Below are 11,488 nucleotides of genomic sequence, written 5' to 3'. Positions count from 1 at the left end.
TCGGTTATAGACAAATTGATATATATTGAAGATTTTATTCGAAGAAGTATAGATCTAGATTGAGTCAATCCTCCCAATTTGGGCCGAGTGTGTAAGAGTGTTTAGGTATTTAACTACCTCTCCCTACGACACAAGTCTCTGTAAGCAGAGACATTTGAAAGAACATGATTGTAAAGATAATGGTTAATATTTGTCGTTGAAATTATACGAGTGGTAAAAATATGCATTTATAATTTACCAGTTATAGAAAATTATTTTGGGATGAGTTTGCCCCACTGGTTAAGTGTTGATTTCCAAATTAAGTAAGATAATGCTTACTTAATAATACGACACAGATTTACAAAGTTTATAAAATTCAAAATTTTGAGTTTTACATATAAACTATACGAATGTTTGTACAAAGTTTTAAGAGTAAACTTGGCTATTTTATGCTTACACAAAGTGTGATATGACTTTATCTATATAAATTGGTTTTCAAAATCTTTATATAAAGAGCATTTCGGTCATGAGAACCGTAAGAATTTGTTATAAGTTTGGTTTACTTATATATTTTACAAATGGTGTATTTTTGGATTTGAGCAAATGACATTTCTAAATGAGTTTAAATATACTTTTATGACTCAATTATTTTATACTTTCAATAGAAAAATATGTGTTTATAAAAGCTGGTCAACCAAATAAATTTTATAAAAACATTTTTGGGTGTAAAATACTTCGTGTCAAAACCTGTAGAACTCACCAACAATTTTGTTGACGTATCTTAATGCATGTATTCTCAGGTTATTTATAAGGTCAGAAGAGTTTGTATAGAAGATTCTCCGATATTCTTATCATACAAATGCGAACACCGGATTGTTAAGTGTATGTAGTGATTCAACAATAGTCATTATCAATGTAATTTCTATTTCGGTAATAATAGAAGATTGTATTTGTACTGTTCAATGTATGTTCAATAATTGTGATTACTGGTTTACGTCATGCACCTCGGCGTTTCCGCCGTTGGCCGAGGGTGTGACATAAAAACCGAAATCGAACCCGATTTTTCGGTTTTTAAAAAATGCAAACCCTAACCGTCAGTTCGGTTTCAGTTTTTTTGGTTTCTCAGTTTCTTGGTTTGGATTTGCTCACCCCCTACTTTTCTCGGTTGTTGGATTTGATTAGTAAGTTTTATTTGTAAAAGAAAGAAACCTTGATGCTTAAGAAAAGGGATGAGCATGAGGAAAATAACAACAGATAGGGACAAAAATATATGGAAGAAAATGTCATGTGTCAAAAGCTTTTTATTAATAAACAAAAGAAAATTATTGTATACAATAAAAAACACAGCTCCTTAATTGGACTAAAAAACATTCAAGTAATAAGACTTAAAACTAATAAAAAGAAACTTTCATATTTTCCCCTTCAACAAAGACTTCTTGTTTGAATCAAACCGATTAATCTAACAATCATCCCCTTAATCGGTTTAGCCATACCACTCATTCACATCATTGTTTATTCACCTTCTTTTCAAACCATCTCGATTCTCGACCTTTCTCGGATATCCGACCTTCACCTCGGTTACATCCAAAGTATTCTCTGAACCCCCCTTTTGATTGTTAACAACACACGTAACATGTAGTATGGCATATCGTTGGACACATTCATTACCATCTCGAATTTTCCCAGATCAATGACCACTTCCTTAGCCACATCCAAATCCATCCGATTTGAATTTAACACCATAATGTTCACACCGTGTTGTTTCTCCAATCTTTTCCTTTGTTTCGATCACCTTTGTTCAAAGAGACATCTTCACCGACCAAGAAATCAAAGCCATATGCTTCACAGTTTCCTTTTAACCTGCCAAATGAACTGAATCCAAAGCCACCTACTTTGACGAATCCTTCATGTCCGCTTTTCACGCATCTACGTCGGTATCCCCTTATGACGAACGTACCAATCAAAAACTATGAAATCCAGCAGCACCCCTATTGAAAACGTCTCGAAACAAACCAATATATGATTGTAACTAACAGCCACATACCATCCATGTTCATCACCGGTCGCCCCCATCATCCTGAACGGTACTCCTCGTCTCTATCACGACAACTCCTGACCGTAACATTGTCGTCTCCTTAAATAGTCTCAATTGTGACCCATATTAGCAGCCAAACAAGCTGCTAATATCGACCATCATGTCGTCTAAAACCAGTCAACCCACTTGCGCTTCCGTTGTGATGGCAGCCCTACACCCCAAGGGTCCTCCCTTTTTAAAAGTCGAATCTCAAACCATTGCTCTCCAACATTTGCTCTGATACCAAGTGTAAAACAAAGAAATGTTGATGCTTAAGAAAAGGGATGAACAGGAGGAAAATAATAATAAATAGGGACAAAAATATATGGAAGAAAAAGTTATGTGTCAAAAGCTTTTTATTAATATGCAAAAGACAATTACTACATACAACAAACAAAAACGTAGCTCCCATTTATACTAAAACAAATAGAAACCTAATTGGACTCGGAAACATTCAGGTAATAAGACTTAAAACTAATAAAAAGAAACTTTCCTATTTTCCCCTTCAGGAAATACTTCTTGTTTAAATCAAACCGATTAATCCAACAATGTTTAGCATATAGAAACATATGTTTATCTTACGAATCTCCATAACTGAAATATATGATCAACCTAATTGACGATGGTGATGTCAACCACTTGCTAAATATTATTCATGTTTTTTATTCAAATATTGTAACATCATTTCTCGTTGATGGCCCTATCCCTCTAAATACATATGTTGTAGGAAATTAATCGTGTGAAAATCAGTTAGGTTTCGAAGACAATTAAGTATATGGAAAATCGGTTGTTCTTGACCCATGCATTCATTTGTTAGTGACGTGGAAGATCTTCATGAAGAATCATTAGGATATTGTATGTGTATATGAAATTGATATAAAAAGAACTCAAGAATATGTCTCCATCGCCCTTTTCAAACCTTGTTTTTACATTTACACCATTATTCTGGAATAAGTCAACATCATGTGCCATATACCTACAATAGTTCAATAGAAAAATAATATATGAAGTTATCTCTTGGATTGAAATGTCTTGAAGAGGGTTTGAGACTAAAATGAAAAAAAATACCATGTGAAAGATGTGTAAGAGGTAATATGTTGTTTTGAAACTATAAAGGAGGATCAAGGTTACCCTAGTTCCAAATATTAGACTTTTCCAAGATTGGAACTTTGTTGATGAAAACACTTGTTTAAAAATTAGTTGCATTAAAATCATCATCGAGCCAACAAAAAATGTTGGTCATATATTGAAAGAAGTGAAGTATGATAGCAATATAGTATACCGGGGAATAAAAATCTCCTGGGATTTCAATTGCCAATTCAAAGTTACTATTCATAACTCTTAAGCTTAGCAGGAAAAATTATATGCACTTTATATTTTTAGGGGAGTCTAGATGATTCATTTGCCAATTTTACATTGTATTATCATAAATAGTAGGAAGTAAATCCTGACACCATGGCACACATCAATATGAAGTCAGTTTGAGAACTTATTTTCACTGTTTGTTGTAGAGTAAGCTTAACTTTCATTTTGACGTTCAAGCTATCATTTTCATATTTATAATTATCATTTTAACACAAACAATTTACATATTCAATAATTATTTAGGTGTGTGCACCCATTGATCATAAACTAAAGGGGAAATATAGGAGTATCACGTTACTAGTAGTTGTCATAGATGGAAACAACCAAATCTTGTTCATTTCCTACGATGTCTATAAATCGGTTTTAGCAACCCATAAGGAATAAATCACTGACTTCGAAAGTTTAGTTATCATATATGTTAATGTTAACTCTGTTCACCCCATCATTAAAAGGGTCATCGTATATGTGTATCATGGTCTTTTTAGTTCATGGTTACTAATTGTTTTCATCACACAATGTACCAATGGTATTTCAAGATCAAAATATTTGAGGAATATATATATATATATATATATATATATATATATATATATATATATATATATATATAGAATGATTTCATGACCTTGTATGATAAATTGATTTTATCATTCGGAGTGTAAATTCAACGTCTGGCATCCTTGGGTGGAGAAGAAAACTTAAAGAGACTAGAAAAAGTGGCAACTCGATTGGTCTAGAGTTATTTGATTTATGTGAATCATGTTTATGTGGAAAGAGAGAATGGTTCCATTCTTTTTTATCGATGAAAGTTCAAAGATGTATTTTGACACATACATACATATGTTTGTAGACATTTTAGAATAGCTGCTAGAGATGGATACAATTACTTCATTTTCATTATTGATGACTTTAATAGATATGGTTATGTCTACTTGTTTAGGAAATATCATGAAACTTTTGAAAATATTCAAAGATTTTCAAAATAAAGTAGAACATTAACACGATAATATCATACAATACATTCGACCTAATTGTGTTGTGAGTACATGAGGTTAGACTTCCTAGACCATCTAATGAATTGTGGTATTATCTCACAATTCACTTTATCTAGAACACCACAACTTAACGGAGTGTTTTGGCAAAGGAATTGTACCTTACTTCATATCGTCCGATATATGATGAGTCTAACTACTATTCTATTAACCTTTTGAGGTTATGACTTGGATTATGTTGCATACATTCTCGATATGGTTCTAAAAAGTACAATTCCAGGACCAAAAAGTTTTATTTTTGTGGGGTACCGAAAGGAAACAATGGAATAATACAACTACAACACTGTCAAGAAGCGTTTATCTCTTGGAGCACAAAGTTTCTAGAGACAAATGTCTTGTTACAAGAAGCAAGTAGGAGCATCATATATATTAAGTTAATTATATAACCATAAAATACAATACCTTTAAAAAGAAATTATAAATATGCTCGATGAGTCCCTAGAAATGGTTTCAAATGCATCATGAAAAACACAAAAAGTTCATAGATCTAGTAGAGTGTCTCAACCGCTAGAAAAATATGGATTTCTTGTGACTTATGAGGCATTTTAGGATCATTATTGTAAGAACCTAGAATTTTTGGTATAAGTATTGAGATTGTAATTTTGGTGTTTAAGGGCATTTTGGTCTTTGTGACAATATTTGAATTGTAGAATGAAATTAAATTCCTTTTTATGTATTTCTTAGATGTTTGAAGTAATGGAAATATGGTATTGTGTATAGAGAATGAGTTGAATTTGATAGGTGTAAGAAATGGCTAAATAAATGCCTTAAAAAGAGATGGAAAACATGATTACAGCTTCACCACAGTGCAGTGGACATGGTGCCACGACGTGGTGGCTGAGGCGGTGATTTGGGTAAGTTTTTGACGTAAGTTGAGGGTAATGTACTTTGCACCGCAACGTGATATATTTGTACTGTGGCGTGGTGGCAAAAGTAGGATGTCATTATGGAATTGTTGGCGTGGCATGAATTGGAGGGATCACGTGTTCACTTAAGGTACCACGACTTTGTAAGAGGCTTATTGCGACGTAGTTTGAAGAGCAAGTTATAGATCAGTTAGGAATCATTATTACACAAAACACTCCCAAACCTTAGAGAGGAAATCTCTAAAGATTTAGAGGAAGAAGGAAAGTTTGGGTGGCGATCAAGAGAGAAGATAGCAAGGATTGATCTTCATCAACTTCTAAGGGTAGCTTCTTCTTCTTATTATTTCCAGCTTTTAAGGCTTTAATGGTGTTTTGGGGTTTGAGTTGGATGTGCAATATTACTCCTAGATAGCTTGTTATTAATGTGTAATCAAGTGTTTAGGATCTTAATACAAAGTTTTTATGGAGATTCCATGGTTGAATCCATGTTAGTTTTGGTAAAATCATGAAATGGTATGTAGGTGTTAAAGAACATGATAGATTAAGTGTTGAGATGTTAAATTTGAGTAGTTTGACAAGTTATTTGACAAAAAGTTTCAAAGCAAAGTTTTACCTAAACTATGAGATTTTTGGCTAAAATCTCTATTAACATCTTAATTTTTTCAATACATGTTTAAAGGAGCTTAATTGTAACGCCTGCAGATTCGGGTTAGTCAATTTAGAGATAATAAGCATGAAAAATGAATTTTTGATAGAAGATTATTTAGCATATTAATCTTAACCAAAGTATAGTATATGACACAAGGATTCCGTACATATAAAAAATGTTGAAATCCGACTTATAACGAAGAAGTTATGACCCGTCGAAGTTTTATGACAAAACCGACACGACGCCGCGTAACGTCAAAAGTGAATTCTTGAAAAACTAATTTTTAGCCTTGTAGATCTAAACGAAAGTCATAGTATACGTTAAATCGAGAGCGTAGCAGTACACAACCCGAAAATCGAATTTTAGATCGATCGATTTTTAGCTTACAAAACCTAAATAAGAATTGAAGATCTCATTAATAGGAACCCAAAGATATAAAGACAGTCGAAAACGGACGTCAGATGACAAAGTTATGAATTTTAACGGACTTTAACTGTCTAAGCCTGTTAAAATATAACTTTAAAAATAAAGTCAAGATAGCTGACGGAGTCTAAACGAAAGTTATAGATCACGTTGCTACCTACGCGTGGATATAAATAACGTCAAAAACGGAGCTCGTATGCGAAAGTTACAGAATTTAATAGATAAATAATTTTGGGGTTAAGTTTCGGAGGTGACACGTGGCACCATCTCAGCTACAGCTTCCTCCCCGCACCTTGCCATCAAATGGTGACACCTGGCACCTCAACACGAGTGTTGGGCTAAGTAACACGCCGTGTTTCTTGATTTCCAGCCTATAAATAGAGGCGCAAATCACCTCATTTCCACACACCTTCTCTCAACTTCTCTCCCAAACCTCCCCAAAGCCTCAAGGCTTTTCTCTAGTCCTTCTTAGGAGTTAGTAGCGAGTCCCGGAGCGCTATAAGGCTCCGAGAAAAAGAGTTTTCGGCTCAGAAATTATGTCCGTGTAGAGCCCGATTTCTCGCTAAACCCCCTTGTAAGTTAGTTATGCTTACCCTATTTTAAGTATAACTTATGTTTAAGTTCATTATCGTTATTATGAACCTATAAACAAGATTTATCAGTGATTCCAAATCGTTATACTGATTTATCTACTTACGAGGATGATGTCTAGGTTGTGATTTAGTGAGGCGTTTAAAGTGGGATTTCCAAACAGTATACTTTGTATACCATACAGACCCTACCTCCAATATGATCCTACCTGGTTGTTCTTTACTTGATAGATCATGAAAGTAGACTTTGAGTTAATGATGATTCTAGACTAATACTTAGTCGCAATAAATATTAGACTAAAACTTAGCGATGATTATACTAGGTTTCGTCGAAGGAAAAGAAAATTGTTAGAAGCGAAGCGCTGCCCGAATTTCGATTTGTCACCTTAACATGTGAGTGCATAGTTACTTTCATCTTACACATAGATATGAAGTATTTAATATAAGTTACGTGCTATGTGTGCATATTATCTATGTTCTTGATATCTATACTAGATGAACAAAATATACATGTTTTATTTGATTTAAACTGTATATGTATTTTATACCTATAAAAATATTGGGTAAAGATATAAGTTGTGGCCAATTAGGAGTTAAAGTTTTCCAAAGGAAGCTTTGAAGAAGCTTGGAAGTAAATTGCTTTTCTCTTCAAAATGGTGAATTATGATTTCCTTTAGAGCATGATTTTGTGATATAGATTTGATGTTAAAGTTTGAGTAGATGAATATGTGAAAGTATATTACATCTTTATCAGATAGTGACATGTTGGATATAATGTGTTATGTTAATGTTTTGTCCAAATAAGATCATGTGAATGTTATATTTGTTATGATATTATGCGCAAATGTATGCGTGGAATAAAAGATAGGGATCCAAGAAGGAAGCTTATCTAGATATTTTTCATGGAAACTGTAGAGATGACAAGGATCGGTTAACTGCTTACTGATAAGAGTAGAGATGCATAGCCACTTACGTGACTAGTTAGATATGGGAAGTATGTGAAATAAGAAATTATTTTATGTATGTTATTGTATTTTATAACTCACCGGACTTGTTGTTTGGTATATGTTGTTTCGATGTATTTCACGTTCATATAGCAAGCCTTAGATAGCGTGGACTTAGAAGCATCAAGAACATGGAATGGGTTTTTGTTTTAGGAAAATGCTATTGTAGCACAATTAACTTTTGGGTTTGATCCTATTTAACCAATTATGTTATTTTTTTTGTAGAATAGATCATTAATGTTTTACTGTAGCTGTGAGTTACATCAGTTTGACTGATTTTAGAAGGTTTCCCAGTTTCACATCCTACCTGGCATCCGACATGTAAGGGGAGCTAATTGGAAACAACCACGTTTGTTCCACGTTGACTCCATGTTAACTCCCCCCTTATAAAAAAAAAAACTTAAAACTCGTAAATGGAACACCCTCACCTTCAATCTTTCCATTATCGTGTAAGATTTTCTCGAGCACAGATCCAAAGCAATGCCACGATCCTTGATCTCTTCTTCCAGAAACCCTTCCATCCAGATCGGTAACTTTAGGGAGTCAAATGAGCTGAAGACTTGTGGGTGTGACAAGCCGACGATTAGGTAATAAAGAGATAGTGGTCCACAGTTGACAAAAAGATAGTGGTCCACACAAAAATTTAACAGTATACTTGATCCATGAAACTTATTAAATAAAGAAGTATTTGCCGTTAGATTAGGTAACAATACAAAAATGCCCATACACATGGGTCTTGGTAGCTTCCAAAATAAGTTGCTAAATGTTGGAATCTAGAACCAACATACTATGGCTGTGACAACACTAGTACATAAACACCAAAAGCCAATTATATCAACAACCAAAAGACAACTACATATACCCAAACACACCACCCCCACATAATTCAATATTCCCTTCTACTTAAAGCACCAAAGTGCAACAATCAATAGAATGATCACAACCAGAACTTTCACACATGCAATTTTGTTGCATGGAAGCATCCAGTTTGTTGTTAAGCATCATCATAATTTCCTTCTCCTTTGTTACCTTCTTCTCAAGCTTGTCAACAACTGACTTTTCTTTTGAAACTAGAAACTCCAAATCCACAACCTTCTTCATAAGACTGACCAGTTCAACCAAGTCCTCCTTTGATTCTACCTACTGCTTTAATGTTCTGATAAGGTTCTTGTAGTACCCCTCAGGAAGTTCATCGCCTTTCTAGAAGAAGTAATCACAAATTTCTAATGTTGTCTGAAATATACACTAGTGTCGAATCATACGAGATCTTAGAGTTATATACACTAGATAAATGCTACAAACAAATCATTCCTTTTAACATTTTCACAAAACTCAACGAGATTACACTATTAGGGTTTTCTTAGGTTTATCTAAACTTCATAAATTCTACAAATCGTATGATTATTGAATATTACAATAAATCGCGACCATAAGAGCTTACCAAACTGTTACGACAGTTCCAGAATCGCCTTCCCAGGTTGTAATATTTCCAGCTCGTACGTTCCTTCACCAGCTTGTCACACCCATAAGTCTTCAGCTCATTTGACTCCCTAAAGTTACCAATCTGGATGGGAGGGTTTCTGGAAGAATAGATCGAGGATCATGACATTGCTTTGGATCTGTGCTCGAGAAAAGCTTACACGATAAAGGAAAGATTGGAGGTGAGGGTGTTCCATTTACGGGTTTTAAGTTTTTTGTATATGGGGGAGTTGACGTGGAAAAAACGTGGCAGTTTCCAATTAGCTTCCCCTACACACTTGATGCCGGTAGGATGTGAAACTGGGAAACCTTCTAAAATCGGTCACACTAGTGTAATTGACACTTACAGTAAAACATTAATGGTCTATTGTGCAAAAAAAATAACATAGCTGGTCAAATCCAACCAAACCCAAAAGTTAATTGTGCTACAGTAGCATTTTCCCATTTGTTTTATGTTTTATTTGTTGTTGTTTTGACCGTGGTTAAGATATGGTTGATACGACAATACTTGTTTCTGGATATACTTTGGAAGTCTTTTTGAAAATCTTGGTTTATAAATGATGTTAAATACTCTAATATTTTCTAGAAAATCTTTGTTAAAAATGTTGTGAAAATTATGGGTCGTTACAATTGGTATCAAAGTCATAGTTTGAGCAAATTAGGTTGGATTGTCCCTACCTAGAATTAAACTGTGTGAGATAAAGAAAAAACAAAAGTGTTTAGAATCGTTAGCTTGAATATTTATGTGATTTTTATTTGTTATATATTGCATGAATTAGTGTATTCATGCTAGTGGTTTATGTTTTCGGTAATGGTTCGTACTAGAAGCGGTGTTTATCTGCAAAAGGGTGAAGGGACTTCCATGCCGAGAGGGAATCCCCAACCAATTACTATGGAAGCTATAGAGAGGCTTCTATAGGAGATGAAAGATGTCACACCCCAAACCTAGGATGGCGGAAACGTCCAGGGGTGGAGGACTTCATGTAAACGAATATAATAGTGCTCAAAGTAGAGACAACCAACATAAATATAATTGAAAAAGTTACATCAAAGTATATGTTTACATGTTTCTGAATCAATTACATTATGTTGACAAAATACAATGTTTGACGTCTTAGCATCCCATCCTCAAAAGCGACCGATTACCTGTTTACTGATTTCCTGAGAATACAAGTAGTTTTGAAAGAGTGTCAACAATTAAGTTGGTGAGTTCATAAACTTTTGAAGGTGATGTTAAAATCCTTTTCTTTGTAAAAGTGATGTTTGTTCAAGAAAAATCCAATATTTCTCTTATAAAATGCATTGTAATCTTAAAATTTAGGACCAAAATGTACAAGTATTTTTCCATACTTAAAGTAATTTATGCACGTTTAAATCAACATAAACTCGTTTAGTTTTTTTGAAGTAAAACCCGTAAATCTTATGTTTTGTTAATACCCCATGTGAGTTATTATAACCATACTATGACTCAGACGACCTCTTAATACGACGTTCTTCAGGCGTCGCAAGTTAAATGACACTTGTCACCCCAGACCTGCCGGTCTAGCTGTTGCATACAACTCAGGTGTGGGTTTGTCAGATCCAATATAGATCTATATACAACTATCAAACTCTCCCTACGAGAGACTCTGGTTATAATTTAGAAGACTTTTGACTTTGTTACTTTGAAGGTAACATGAAGCGAATGTCTCACAAATTTATTCATTAACAGATTTACGTGAAATGAACTGAAAACCCCTTGGTAATGAGTTTGAAAGGTAAATGAAACATAAACTATACCTAATATAGTTTAACATCATTGTTTGTAATGTATATGAAACATAAACTATACTTACCATAGTTTATCATAAGTATTTGTAATGTATATGAAACATAAACTATATTTATTATAGTTTATCCAAAACTTTTGTAATGTCAAAGAACCTTTTTCTATGTATGTCGAATGTATAGCAAAAACATAACTATGTTTATCATGCATTGCCTTGTACTATTGGTAATGATGGAGGA

This window comes from Lactuca sativa, chromosome 1, assembly GCF_002870075.4.
Source record: "Lactuca sativa cultivar Salinas chromosome 1, Lsat_Salinas_v11, whole genome shotgun sequence".
Lineage (NCBI taxonomy): Eukaryota > Viridiplantae > Streptophyta > Magnoliopsida > Asterales > Asteraceae > Lactuca > Lactuca sativa.
The sequence above is the reverse complement of the archived record's forward strand: the minus strand, read 5'-3'. Positions refer to the sequence as shown.